At 44.6% G+C, this 14,690-nt stretch overlaps 1 non-coding gene across 1 annotated transcript; it reads right to left on the bottom strand.

The window, feature by feature from the left end:
• Window positions 1-10,737: 10,737 nt before the first annotated feature.
• Window positions 10,738-10,869, bottom strand: LOC120365841 (small nucleolar RNA SNORA51). Its single transcript, XR_005580685.1, has one exon. It is a non-coding gene; the product is annotated as a small nucleolar RNA SNORA51 (small nucleolar RNA).
• Between the last annotated feature and the right edge of the window lie 3,821 nt (window positions 10,870-14,690).

Raw genomic sequence — 14,690 nt, forward strand, 5'->3', positions numbered from 1 at the left:
CAAAGTAGTCTTTGTGGAGGAGACAGAGCTTGGAGGCTCCAGGGAGGAAAAGTAACTCTCTGTCCCAGTGCCCGCTCTCCCAGGCCAGGGGGCTGCCCCAAACCCATTCAAGGAGGCCCCCAGGAGCAGTTTTCTCAAAACTTAGTCTGACCTCTGTTGCCCCTGAGCTGCTTCTGAGCCAGCGAGGCATTCAAGATCTCAAGCTTATTCTTCATACAACTGAGAAACAGAATGCATTTTCTCTTGCCCAGCAGCCCTGACCCTGGGCTTCAGGATCCATTTGCCTCGCTCAACATTTCACACACCTTGGTGACTTCTGCCTTCTTCCCTGGAGAATGACACAGGTGTTGGTCTCAGTATTAAGACCCGGCTCTGAGCTGGGGATGCTCGCTCACACCTGTAATCCCAGCACTTTGGGAGGCCAAGGTGGGAGGATGGCTTGAGCTCAAGAGTTCAAGATCAGCCTGGGCAACATGGTAGGACCCTGTCTCTGTAAAAAAATGAAAAAAGTAGCCAAGTGTAGTGGTATGCATCTGTAGTCCCAGCTACTCAGAAGGTGGGAGGATCACCTAAGCCCAAGAGGTTGAGGCTGTGGTGAGCCATGCTCATACCACTGCACTCCAGCCTGAGTGACAGAGTAAGTCTGTCTCAAAAAAAAAAAAAAAAAAAGCTTTGTCACAGTGAGATGGTGGCCTTGGGCATGTCACTTAGCCCCTCTATGGTTGTAACAATTCCTCTATTGTTGGAATTAAATGAAACATTGTTTGGGAAGTTGCTTATAAGCTTTGACGTGCCACAGAAATGTCAACATTTTCATTTTTTGTTTCATCTCCTAAAGACTAGATCAATATGTAAGATTGTTGGGTTCAAAACAAAGAGAGAAGGTTCATGCCCCACTCTGTTCCCACCCCGGCCCTCCCCAGGAGCTCCACACAAACTCTCAGAATAAACACGCTGCAAATGTGAGAAACACAGTCTTAAAACCCTGATACACTATTCAGATACTGGGATGGTGGGGAAGGGGGAAATGGGGGGACAGAAAAACCATAAATGGATGAATAGAGAGTGAAGAAGAACAGATAGGGAGACATGTGGGCTGTAAAGTTCATTGTTCTCTGTGGGAAGCAATTCAGGCTTGGTCTCTTTGGTCAAATGTTCTAACCACTTAGATGCCCAGTTCAAGGCAAGGAATGTGTACAGCATGTATGAGAATGAAAACTGGGAGACTGAATCCATTATTCTAAGATATTCCAAGATTGAATGCTATGAATATGGACATAAGGCAGAGAGTGTATCTCTACCTCCCATCACAATTCCCCTCTTCCTCCCGATTCCCACCAAAGCAAAGGGCAAATCTGTTCTCATTTGCTAGTAGCCTCTGCATGCGGCTGTAATGAGCCTTGCTTGTACCTTTTTTCAGGGAGCATGTTGGTGCCCTGTCAGAAAGAAAACGTCATTAACAATGGTATAGCCTGTTATCAAGACTACCTTTAAGGGCTCCTATGACCAATTCATTAGAAGACCCCTGACCAATAGGGTTGCGTTGCTGCAGAAATGGGACAGCAGTTCTTCCCAAGCACAAATGTGCCTTAGCCAGGAAAGAACCACCACCCACTGTGCTCATAAGCTTCTTTGTTCTTGTATGCCTCCAGAGTCTCCAGAATAAAACTTTAATTTATTTGCTACCTTCAAATGCACAAAAGCATCGGTGATGCCTCAGTCATGAGATTATTAATAATAATGATTTGATCAGTTTCCCTGCAAATACCTTTGTCCTAAGAAACAAGCAACCTCCTGGTTATGTGACAGACTCAAAGACAGAAAAAAATTATCAGAGCTGCAAAGCAAAGTGTATTATTTGTAAAAACGTGTTCTACCCTGGGCTCCTTCTAGAGTAAGGGGTCACTGAGATTCACTTCAGTAATACAGCAACCTTCACTGACAGTTTGAAAGAAAGTTACTATTTATGCACTTCATTAGGGGACCTCCCCAGACCGTACTTCTTGAACGGTTGCAACACACAAGGAAGACATCCGTGTAAATTTAACTTTAAATTAATCCTCCTGTCATTAAAAGTCAAACACACTGCTGTACTTTCGCAAGAGGGTATCTGTGGGGTATCTGGTGCATACAAGGGCAACAGAGGCTGTATTTAGTCTACAGATTCAAAATAGAAGCTTTTTCAGCTGACCTCATTTATTTACCCTGAAAAGTGGTCCCTCTGTTAACAATGCGTATTAAAGCCTACTCTGTGCAGAATACCAGGCCCTATGATGATAAGGAAAGGAGAAAGCATAATTTTTGCTAATGAAAATGCCTGGTCACTTCAGGGAATATATTAGGAACAAACACAAATTGAACATAAAACCAGTTAAATGAATACTGAGAGATAACTGGATAGACTCCAGTGACCCAAGGTGGGCTGAAGTGTGAAGAATTTGCCAGGTGCTGAGCTTCTTAGGGATGGAGACCGTGGCTTCATTGGTTTGAATCTCTAGTACCTAGCCCAGTGCCTGACATTTGGTGTCCAATAAACATTTGTACACTGAGGAATATAGTTAATAAATGAATGCATGCATGAATGAGTAGATTGATTTAACAAGAATTATGAGGGAAATTCTTAAATAGTTATTGAAAATTTTTAAAATTAGTGTTAAAGAAAAGGGAATGATTTCTAAGCAGGAGAAATTACACAAGTCAAAGAACACAGACAACCCAAATTCTCCAGGGTCATGATTATGCCCTTGTACCTACAATAATTACGACCCTGTGCCCACAATCTCTATAGCCCACCCTAGTAACTCGTACTTGGACTCAAGTTCTTAAGGTTATTCCTCAGCCTGACTTGAACCCCAAATCAACATTCTCACTCCCTAAGCATATCCTATATCAGGAACTACCCAAATTTAGCCATATTATTGTGGTTTAGAAGACTAAAACCCCCAATTACAGAATTTTCGGCCAAATACTTATGTTTTCAATCTGCAGCAAAATCATTCCTGTTGACAAAATGCAGAACCAAACTAGTAAAAATGGCAACTAATGGAAACCAGTGCAAACTTCTATGCAAATACAGAAAGGCAACAAGAACCCAAGTGTTGAAAGGTAGCATACACTAATTAGGGGGAAAGAGAAGCTTTATACCCTCCACAGAGAAAGTTTGGACTAAGGAGCCATAACAGTGCCCGAAAGTATTTCCCCACCACCATCACAAGGGATGAATGGACTCAGGAGACAACAAACTTCAGGTTTATCTCTGAACCCCACTGGATGGAATCTGCCCAGAGACCTAGAACCAGACTTCCCTCTAAATTCCTCTTGCCATCTCCTGACTAAGCATTGAGGCGAACCTTCACTTCATCCCAACATCAGTACCTGGGTTTTTCATATCGCATACCTCTTGGATATTGTAAATCACCCATGGGTTCCTCCAAGGCTAGGTGAGCTGGTTTCTGAAGCTAGAGGCAAAGAGCATCCTCTCATTGCTCATCTGCCCCAAGGCAGAAGCCTCTGCCTGCCTCCCATCCAAACACCTGAGTTACAGCATCTGGGTTCTCAGTGACACCTGTTTCCACCATAGTTAGTTGCATGTGTCTAACCCCCTACACCTCTCACCATGAGAAAGAGGCAAACTCTTCCTGCACCTATAGGACACTGTCCCCTGAAAATTTTAAGTAGGACCACTGCGACTATTTTCAGCATTTTCAAATTTGTCATACTCTCTATTTTTCTGATGCTGTTTCTGCCCTGCCCAAATATTCTCAAACTCTGTGTTACAGACTGAATGTTTGTTCCCCCAAAATTCAAGGTTGAAATCTTTAGCCCTAAGTGATAGTATCAGGAGGCAGGGCCTTTGGAAGGTGTTTAGCTCACGAGGATGGGGCCCTCATAACGGAATTGGTGCCCTTATGTAAGGAATGCCAGAGAGCTTTTTGTCCTCGTTCCTCCATGTGAGGAAAAGCTGACAGTCTGTAGCCTGGAAGAAGCCCCTCACTAGAAGTTGACCATGTTGACACCCTGATCTCAGAATTCTGTGTCCCAGAACTACCCGAAATAAATTTGTGTTGTTAATAAGCCACCCAATCTATGACATTTTGTGACAGCAGCCCAAACTAAGACACCAGACAAATGCTAGGCCCCAGCTGGGTATCAGAATTCTGCACTTAATACTTAGGGGCAAGTCAATGGAGTGAGAAGGACAGAGTGTATAAAGGTCCAAATTACTCAGCAAAACTATTAAATACACCACTTTCCTAGCTGAATGACTGAGTGTAAAAGCACAGCATGACCTAACCTTTACAACATGGCAGCCCCTAGCCCTGTGTGGCTGTTGAACACCTGAAATATGATTACTCCAAACTGACATTTGTTTTAAGTAGAAAAGATACACAAGATATTTTTTAATCTTGCATAAAAGAAAAGAAGGTAAAATATCTCATCAATAATTTTTACTTTGATCACATGTTGAAATGGTAATATTTTAGATACACAATTAAACAAAACATTTTATGAAAATTAATTTCACTTGTGTCTTATTTTTTTAATGTGGCTGCTACAAAAAATTTTAATTCCACTTGTGGCTTCCATTATGTCTTTACTGCACAGTGCTACACCGAGCACACAGCATGATTAGCTATGATGGAGAAGCTCCTGGAGGTTGCCAGAACATCGGAAGTTGTACCAAATGTCTCTTCCCACTCACAGGAGGTTAGCTAACCTGGTAGGTTGCTGTTGTTAGTTTTCAAACTTAACATTTCTTCATAGGTGTCAAATGTTACAAAAGTTCTCTCTAAGGATCCTCAAGATGAAATTAGACACATTGTACTTCTTATATTAAAAAGCTCATCCTATGAGAGAGATGAAAAATATGTCAGTGCTAGTTGGGACAAAGTGAAGGAATTATGTCAAAAATTACCTCTACAAAAGTAGCCACATGGTGCTTTATTTGAGCCCACATTTTTAAAAAGCAAGAGATTTCACATAAATTTCTATGTTTGAGGTCCCTTTATTGGAGAAAGAAGTATCTCATAATGCCAGACCTACACTTCCCATGATCTCAGTGAGGTGGAGTGACACCAGAGGCCCCTTTGAGTAGCACACACTCCCTCATCTGCCACAGCCCCTATCATCCGCAGCTGGTCTCTTTCCTTTCGGTACATGACCTGTCTAGCCTTTATAAGCCCTTGGGTATGCAATTACTGTTTTAAGATTCCAAATTTGAAAAACGAGCTTTTCGGAAGCAAAGAAAATTTAAAGGAAAAAAGAATGTAGCAATATGGATATTGCATTTCCCCCCCGCCTTTCATCAGAAGAACGGCATAATGTTAAAATGTATTACCAAGGATAACATGCCATGTCACTAAACTTGGATTTATGAGTTCTGGAAAACAATCAGAACATAATGAAATGAATTTTGAAACTGCTATTTAAATGGAACAAAATTTAATGAATCATTAAATGAAGCAATGGCCAAACATGTGCAGGAAATTTATGCAAATAAATTTCATAAAACTACCAAATAACTCGACCTCATCTATGATCGTTTAAACGTAATTGAAGCTGGCCCTTGCCTTGTCCATCCTGGTCCTTCCTTAGTGCTTCTTACTTCACACCCAGCTATGACTTATTGGTATGACTTGGCCCCTGTGGGGCACAGAGCAAAATTAAAATGTGGAACATTTGTGCAAAAATGATTAAGAATGTTAAAACAGTCATAGCAAAGCATTAAATCAAGTATAAAGGCCTTCTAAAGATGGGAACCTGCATGACTCATGGGTGTCACTTCCATGAGGCCAGCCCTAACTACAGCAAGGGGCAGCTAATCCATTCTGGGGGGCTAAGACGGTCTTCCAACAAGAAGGGGAAAATCTCAAAATGAGACTTGAAACATTATTTTCTCATCTGTATTATGTAAAACTGGGCTTTGCATGGTCACGGTGGAAGAGGTATCCTTTGAGTTGTCACTTGTGCCTATTAAGCAGCACTTGGCAATCAACTGCTGAAACCTCGAGGATCCAGAAATACTGGCATGAGAGAGACTGAACCTTCTCTAATTTAGTCTCCTATTTAAGAATTTTGCATTTCTATTGCTGTGAAGTCTCAAACTTCGAGATGGCATGTAAATCTTGCTATTGTGCCTAGTTAGAACGACAGTTGCTTTGATGTCATTGTGAAAACATTTACTGAAAAGCTTACACAATTATCATAAAATATACATTTGTGAAACATTAACCTGAACTTTTTTAGTTTATGGCTTAGTTATAACCCTCTTTCGGTAACCAGACCAAACAGACCAAACACAAGTAGTGTACACCCTGTCTTGACCCAGTGTTCTTACCCTCTCCCCGGGTCAAACACTTCAGTTATGCTATATCTGTGCTGGGTTAAGTTTTATTTCGTATGTGTATGTGTATGTCTCTGTGTGTGTGTGTGTGTGTGTGTGTGTGTGTGTGTGTGTGTGTGTGTTGTGTGTGTGCGTATGCCTGTAATATTTGGTTTGGTTTCGGGTCTTGTTGAGCTCCCAATTCCTTCATACAGTGGAGAAAAGAAGAAGAATGCTTATTTTCTAGGATTGTTCATTTATTTACAAATACTTAATGAGTGTGCCCTATAGGTAAGACACTGTTCCAGCTGCTGGGGGATACACCAGTGGAAATAAAAAAACTTTTGCCCCCTTGCATCTGACAGTTTAATTGAGACAGATGATTGATGACATAAATTAAGCAAAATATATAGTATGTTAGATGGTATTAAGTGCCATGGAGAAAAAAATTAAGTAGGAAAGAGGAGTCGGGAAACGTAGGCAGCAGGGGTTGCATGTTTAAGTAGAGTGGTCAGGGAAGTTCTCAGTGAAAAGGAGACACTGAGTAAAAGGTATAAAGGAGAAAGGGGAGAAAGACGTGAGGCTCTCTGAAAAGAAATTGTTCCAGAGAAAAGCAAATGCAAATCTCCAAGACAGCCATGTCACCTGGAATTGAATGGCAAAGCAAGGAGGCCAGTATAACTGCCTGGAATGAAGTGGAGGAGAATACTCTGAAGTCAGGGGAGTGCGACATTGCACAGGGCCTCTAAAGTCATTGAAAGGATTTGGATTTTCCTCTGGGTATGTGAAAGCTGGCTGAGTAAAGGAGCAGCATGATCCGGTTCTTACGTTCACAGGGTCACTCTGAGAGCTCTGTTGAGATCGGAATGTGCTGAGTAAGAGCAAAAATGGGAAACCAGCAGGGAGACTTCTGAGACAACTCAGGCAGGAGATGGTGGTGGTTCACACCAGGGGGACAGCAGTGGAAACTATGATGAGACATAGCCACATTCAGGATGAGGGGATGTCAGAGGGGAAAACATTTGCTGTCGGGTGCAAAGAAAGAGAAGACCCAGATGCTCTGAGGACTTTGCTCTGAGCAAGTGGAAGGATGAGGTTGGCGTTAACTGAAATGGAGAAGTCCACAGAAGAACGCCCAGGGCATCAGTTTGGGAACGTAAAGTTGGAGATGTTTTTAGACAACCAAGTGGAGGTGGCACGTAGGTAGCTGGATATGTGAAACTGGAATTAAGAGGAGAGATCTAGGCTCTTGAAAAATATTTAGGAATTGTTAGCTTATTAGTGATATTTAAAACCATGAGACTCAGTGAAATCACCAACAAAGTGACTATAGCTAGAGAAGACAAGACATCTGAGATCCGGGACCTAGGAGCCTCCAGGATTAAAAGTCAGGGAAATGGCCAGGTATGATGGCTCACGCCTGTAATCCCAGCACTTTGGGAGGCTGAGGAGGGAGGGTCAGCAGGAGGGTTGCTTGAGCTAAGGAGATCCAGACCAGCCTGGGTTGCACAGTGAGAACCCGTCTCTACAAAAAACTAAAAATTAGCCAGGCATGGTGGTGTGTTCCTATAATCCCAACTATTCAGGAGGCTGAGTTCAGAGAATCGCTTGAACCCAGGAGGTAGAGGCTACAGTGAGCAAGGATCATGCCACTGTACTCCAGCCTGGGTGACAGAGTAAGACCCTGTCTCACAAAAAAAAAAAAAAAAAAAAAAGGTGGGGAGGAACATGGAGCTAACAGCCAAAAAGATGGAGAGGAACTGCCTATGGGGTCAGAAGAAAGCCAAGCCTGCATGACATCCTTGAAGCCAAATGAAAAAAGTTTCAAGTAGAAGAGAGCAATCAACTGTGTCAAATGACTCCACTGGGTCAACTAAGATGAGAAGACTGAGAATCCACAACGGGATCTGCAACATTGCAGGTCGTGAGGACCTTTCATGAGAGCTGTGTCCACAGAGCAGTGGGCCTGGAGGCACAATTCAGGGGGTTTAATGAAGAGTCAGGAGAAAGAAATTGAAGACGGCAAGTGTACGCATCTCTGAGAAGAGTTTTGTTTAAAGGAGAACTGAAGGTACAGACCAAATGAGATACTGCGTGTGAAAGCACTTTGGAAATTATAAAAGCCCTCTGTAAATGCTGAGTGTAACTGTAGGATCTGAGACCTGTTGGATACTAAGCAGATGGCTTTCAAAATATGAACCAGACTCAAGAATTTCTGTGGCCAGTGAGAGCTGCAGCATCTCAAGAAAACTGTTCTCACCGTACCCAGAGCTGTTCCAAGTAAACACTAAATCATCAGGAAATCAGAGTTCAAAGACTCCTGACAGTGATAAGCAGTCTACTAAACTCCTTCTAACCTCCTTCTAACAATGACCCCATAAAGTACAGGAGGAGGAAAAAGCTGAAGTTTCACACGCAAAGGAAAGGTACAGTTACTGATTAAGAAAAGGGTTCTTTGTTCTTTTATGGTTGCAGAGCTTTCACTGAAAAAGTCCCAAGTTAATTAGTATATCTTATCTGATTACAGAATCAAAATATTACAAAATGAGAACTTTACAGTAAGAAACGTGTCTTCACCTAGTGCCAGTAAGAATGAGCACCCCTTACGGTATCAGGGGATGTTGCAATTGACCAGAATGAGCATCTGTTCTGTTCAGTTCAGAATATCATGTTAATATTTTATTCCCGGAAATATGGTGCAAAAGGTTCCTGCAAGACAGAGCCCATAGGCTTAAAGTGGGGTGTTTTATAGGTAAGGCACAGAGCCCATAGGCTTCAAGTGAGTATTCGATCTCAGGTTGTTCCGTCTCTAGGGGACTCGAGTCTACTGACCACTGATAGGCAGGCTGCCCAGCTCTAAGCACTGAGCACGAGAGGGCCATGGGTCACATTCAGAGCAAAGCAACATGAGCTGAGCCTGAGGTGGGAAGACAGTCACCTACCCCTTCACATAGATCCGTCTACCAGTTTGGTCATTAACCTGCACCAGGCACTACACTCCTACCAGCGCAGTCTAACAAAGACATAATGCAAGTCACAAATACAAGCCTTATATGTGATTATAAATTTTAAATTTCTAGTCGCCACATTCAAAAGAGTAAAATGAAACAGGTGAAATATTAATAATATACTTTAACAGTGTATATGCCCTAAGACAGCATTCCAACAAGTAGTCAATATAAAAAATAATGAATGAGAATGTAAAATTAATTTACATTTTTTTTTTTTTTGGTACAAAGTCTTTGAAATCCAGGGTGGATTTGACACTTCTAGCACATCTCAATTCAGAGTGGCCACATTTCGAGTGCACAATAGCCACCTGTAGCTAGGGGTGACCCTAGTGGACAGTGCAGTTCTGGCACGAGGATTCCACAGGAACAAACCACAACTCTTGCCTTCTAAAAGCGAATAGGCCCTATGAGGTAAAGAGGACTCAGACGAGTAAACAGGCCATTAGAATCACACCCAAATCAAGTTAAAGTTCATGGCCTGCCAGAAAGTAGCTCCCAACCAAATCTGACCCGGTGGGGGTCAGAAAGGCTGCTTCAGGAAGTGAAGTCTTTGCAGAGTCCCCCCCAAAAGTAACAGTCTGAGGGACTGAGAGGAAGGAAAGGGGTCAGGAAAGTGACAGCGACAGAGGCGCATTCCCGGGAATAAGAGAGAATAGGGTATGCTCTGGGACTTTCAAGTCATTCATTTTTGCCAGACCGTAGAGTTTGAAGAGATGAATAAAAACAAAATCCTCAACGTAGAGCTTGACCAGACCAGGAGGTGCTTTGGGAGCCGTAATGAGAAGGCTGGGTTTCTTCCTGAGGGCGTTGGGAGTCCTGAGAGAGTTCTGAGCCCGGGTTCTCGGCTGCTCCCTTTGCTAAGCCTGTGTACTCCAGCCCAGTCTGCCACAGCGAGGAACGGAGCCCCGCAGAGGTGAGGTGAGCCGCTCAGGGTTTCCAACTGGCTGGTGGCAGAGCTGACGCCAGAACTCCCATCATGGTCATGGTCTCTCCGGGCCCTTCCGTTGCCCGCGTGGCAGGAGCCAGGTGTGTCAGAGCAGAAGGGGAAGCACCGTGGCTCCCCGCAGCAGCTGGAGATAACACAGGGATCACACCAGGAGGCGAGGCAAAAAGATAAAGAACTAGACCGCGGGGAAGAAAAAGGAGAAGTATGGTTGTCCCAGAGAACAAGTAGGCGACCGGGGCTCTGCTCACCTACCTGAGCCCGGGGGGGCTATGAAGGGAGAAGTGCCATCTCTGGTGAGAAGGTAAGTGCAAGCAAGACAGGGCCATCAGCCTGGGACCTGCCGGCTGAAACCCCAGGCCTCCTCTGGAAATGGGGTTGGGGCAGCCTGCCTAGAAATTCAGCAAGTCACGCAGTTTGCTCGGAATGCACTCGTTTATTTTTGTTTCGTTTTGTTTTTTCTCTGTTCCCCCATTCACGGGACAGAGCAGGCACAGGGCCTGAGCTGAGGTGTACATGGGGTGGGTTCACTCTACCGCCTCTTTCCATACGGTCCGTGTAAGAACACAGACTGTGGTGAGCATCAGGAGGCCTCGGGTTTGTTCTAATATAAAAATACCGTTTGAAATAAAGACAACTGGAAGATGCGCCGCATTTGTCCTGTGGCTTTCCATACTCTTCAGCACATGGGGGTAAGACTACCCCAGGCTGAGGTGCTCGGTTCGGCCACCCAGAGACGAGCAGAGCTTCTTGAGCACTTCTCAGGGTCAGAAAGGTTACGTGGTTTCTCTAATGACACCCAGGATGTTGGTGGAGAAGCCAAGGGACCGTGTCTTCTGTCTCCTTGGCCTCCAGAGGGTTAGGACCATACCATCAACATCATCACCTAGCTCTTTCACGGCTATGCCTTAACGCCTTTGAGTGTGGCTCTGTTTACAACTACAAGGCTAGCCTTTTAAATGCAGATATTCCCAGGTAGGGTCCAACCTTGAGATATCATCCATTAACAGAGATTAAATAAAATCAGGAATATGGATAATTGAGGATCACAGAAAAGATTAATGACCAGGAGCCGGAATGGGAGCCCAGGAGGGCATTAAGGGACTCTGAGGGCAGAAGGAAGCATGAAAGCCAGCTTTGCCCTCTTTACCGAATTTCCTAGAACCATAGAGAAAGCATTAACTGAGTGCTTAATGTATATAAGGCACTATGCCACACCCTGTGGGGTACAAAAAGAAGCATAAAGAGTGTCTCTGCCCTCTCAGTGCTTAAAATCTAGCTGGAGAGTGTATCAGTTTTCCATTGCCGCTATAACAAATTACCATAAAATTAGGGGTTGAAAACAATGCACATTTTTAATCTTACAGTTCTTCTGGAGGTCAGAAGTCTGGCACAGGTCTCAATGGGCCAAAATCAAGGTGTTGCCAGGGCCACACTCCTTCCCACTGAGGGAGGGAGTCTCTAAAGGAGCATCCATTCAATGCCTTTTCCAACTAGAGGCTGCTCCCATTCCTTGGCTTGTGGCCCCTTCCTTCATCTTCACAGCCAGCATGGCTGGTGGCAGCTCTCACATCACGGCGCTCTGACACTGACTCTTCTGCCTCTCTCCTTCACTGTGATGATATCAAGTCCATATGGATCATTGAGGATCATCTCCTAATCTCAAAGTCAACTGATTAGCAGCCTCGATTCCATCTGCAACTAAGTTACTCTTTGCCGTGTAACAAACCATAGCCACAGGTTCCAGAGACTTGGATATGGACATCCTTGCGGGAGGAGAGAGAGTTGGCACTATTCTGTCTACCACAGGAAGGTTGAACATTCAGATGCAAAATTAACTCTAGCACAAAGTAAGAGCCACGTGGTTAAGTACAGTGGAGTTGAGGAAGGGAAAGATCACTTCCGGCTGGGGTCATCCATCCAGAAAGGCTCTGCAAGACAATGGACTGGTGGCATGCAGGAGATATCAGGATGCCCTGTGAGAGGAGGGGCTGGAGCCCTGTAATCCCCCCGCCTCATGTCTGTCTCACTCTAAAGTGCTATGTCCCACAGAAGCAGCACCAGCAAACGTGGCAGGCATGGAAAAGGCAGAACTGTAACTGAGGATACCTGGAAAATCATGGATTCTCCACTGAGCTGAGTGGCTGGAGATACGTCCTGGGAGGGCTCAGGTTGGCAGGGCAGCAAATGGCACTTTGCCCCCTAGGCACTGAGTAGCAATTGAAGGTTGACCTCAAAAAAGCATCAGATGATGAGGAAGGGAATCTGGAGATGGTGAGGGATGAGTCAGGAAGGGCGGTCAACGCTGTCAGCACTCTAGACAGAGCTACACATGGAGATGAAGAGGGTGGCGGCGAGGGGCCTGGGAAGAGGAGCGGGCATGTGGGGGTCCTCCAGGCAGAAAAAAGAGGACTGGAGACTGGTGGGTTGGGGAGAGCTGGGCAAGGACAGTGGCACAGTGGTGGCAGGAGAAAAGAGGATGTTTTAGGAGCAGGAGTCTGAAGCACTGGCCAGAAGCCTGTGAGAAATGGTCCCACTGGTAGTGGAAATGCAGGTTGGGCCTGGGATAGCATTGGGATAGTAGGAGGTATGAGAGGAACCAAGATCTGTGATCAAAGTAATGTAATAAAGGACAGGGACATGGAAGATAAAGCCAAGGGCGATAGCCTCTTTAGGGCCTGGAAGAGGAAAGAAGGCACTGAAGGAGATGACGACATCCCACGAGCAGCCACTGGAACAGAGATGCTCACTGGCTCACAGCGCCTTATCAAGAGGGTGTGATGCGGTAAACTAATACCAACCACAATGCTTATCAGCGACGAGTCTATCAGGACCCAGCAGCTCACAGAGAACAAAGAAGTCCCCGAAAGGTAAGAACAGGTGGGTCAAGGGTAACAGCTACCTAGCTGGGACTCTGCCAAGGGGGAAAAGTTGCCACGAGCACCTACAACACCGCTTTTCCACAAGGCCAATCGGGAGGACTGCTCTCACTTAGAGGGGCTTCCTCAGAGGATGCAGGAGGGGCTGAAGCCAGCCTGTTGGGGAACTGTCCTGAGCCTGCCAAGCTGAGGCAGGGCCCCTTCCTAGTTTCCCCACAGAGCCCCTGGTTGCTGTTCTGTAACATCTCTTGGGCAACTGTGTATGTCCACAGTCTCTGGCACAATGTCCCCTGTGTAATAGACAAGCCATCTCTCCTAAGTCAGGAGCTCTTCTTTAAAAGAAATCCCCAGCCAGTCCAGGGATCTAAATGCCGGCTTTTTCCTCTTTACGCTTATCTCAGTGAATGTCACCAGGCACACTCTAGCTAGCACCAGTCTGAAAAGGGGGAAGTACCAGGAAAAGGAAATATTGAGAGAAACCTGCACATGTCCAGTTTCTCCTGCTAGGGTTGCTTATGTGACTTTTTCAGAGAGTCCCCAGAAACTCCAAATAAACAGCCGCATTGCTGAACCCACCTAAACTCTGACCCAGTTAGATGCAGCACGGAGTGAATGAAACAAACACGAAGGTTTGCGGGTGTTTTAATCTTCTCCAAACACTGAAATATCGTTGAGATGTTTTATCTTCCATCGCACACAAAGGAGATTAAAAAGCCATGATAAATAGCGTGCTCTCTGGGAGGGAATGCCATATATAGGGCAATACATAATTTCCTGCTTCTGGTACAGTTTGGGATAATTGTTCTGGTAATGTGAAAACAGGAGGAATATTAATTTAAGATTAAAGCACCATTATAAGCGCTGTCGTACTGTTAACTTCTTTTAAATGTTCCCCTGAACAATTCCACCTTTGCAAGATGGAATAAGCATATAATTAAAAACTGCATTAAATAAATGAATAACTAATTAATGAATAAAAAGGACTCTGAAAATAAAATGGGCCATGCCAATTCTAAACAATAACTTTAACAACAGGCCAGATCTTAATCCTTCAGATATTTGAAGAACAGTATCGGGGTGCAGATAGATAGCATCTCTCTGTAGATGTAGATCTAGAATTGCTGTGTTCTTTGTTCACACACTGCCCAGGGATAGCTTTAGGTACAGGCACTGCAGGGAAGTGAGGTGCTTCAGAGCAAGGCATAATTGACCAACATGAGCACGACCCTCCCTGTCCAGCTTTATCACCAATGCCTCTTCTATAATGCCTGAAATTCTACACTTCCCTTTGTCCTCTAGCCAGAAGTTCTACCAGGGTGATTCTTCCATGGATTAGGAATTCAGCTGGAAAATGCAAATGTTCCCACGGGGGAAATATTCCTGTAAGGGTTAAAGATTGATGGTTCATTAGCACATTGATAATGAATTCCCTAAACAGATTGCTTTCCTCCCAACACCTAATTGAGATCAACCTCTCTGGGGGAGTGGGATGAGGATGAGAGGAGTGGTCCAGTGCAGCAAAGAGGAATAGTAGG

Source organism: Saimiri boliviensis, chromosome 16 (assembly GCF_048565385.1).
Source record: "Saimiri boliviensis isolate mSaiBol1 chromosome 16, mSaiBol1.pri, whole genome shotgun sequence".
In the NCBI taxonomy this organism is placed as follows: domain Eukaryota; kingdom Metazoa; phylum Chordata; class Mammalia; order Primates; family Cebidae; genus Saimiri; species Saimiri boliviensis.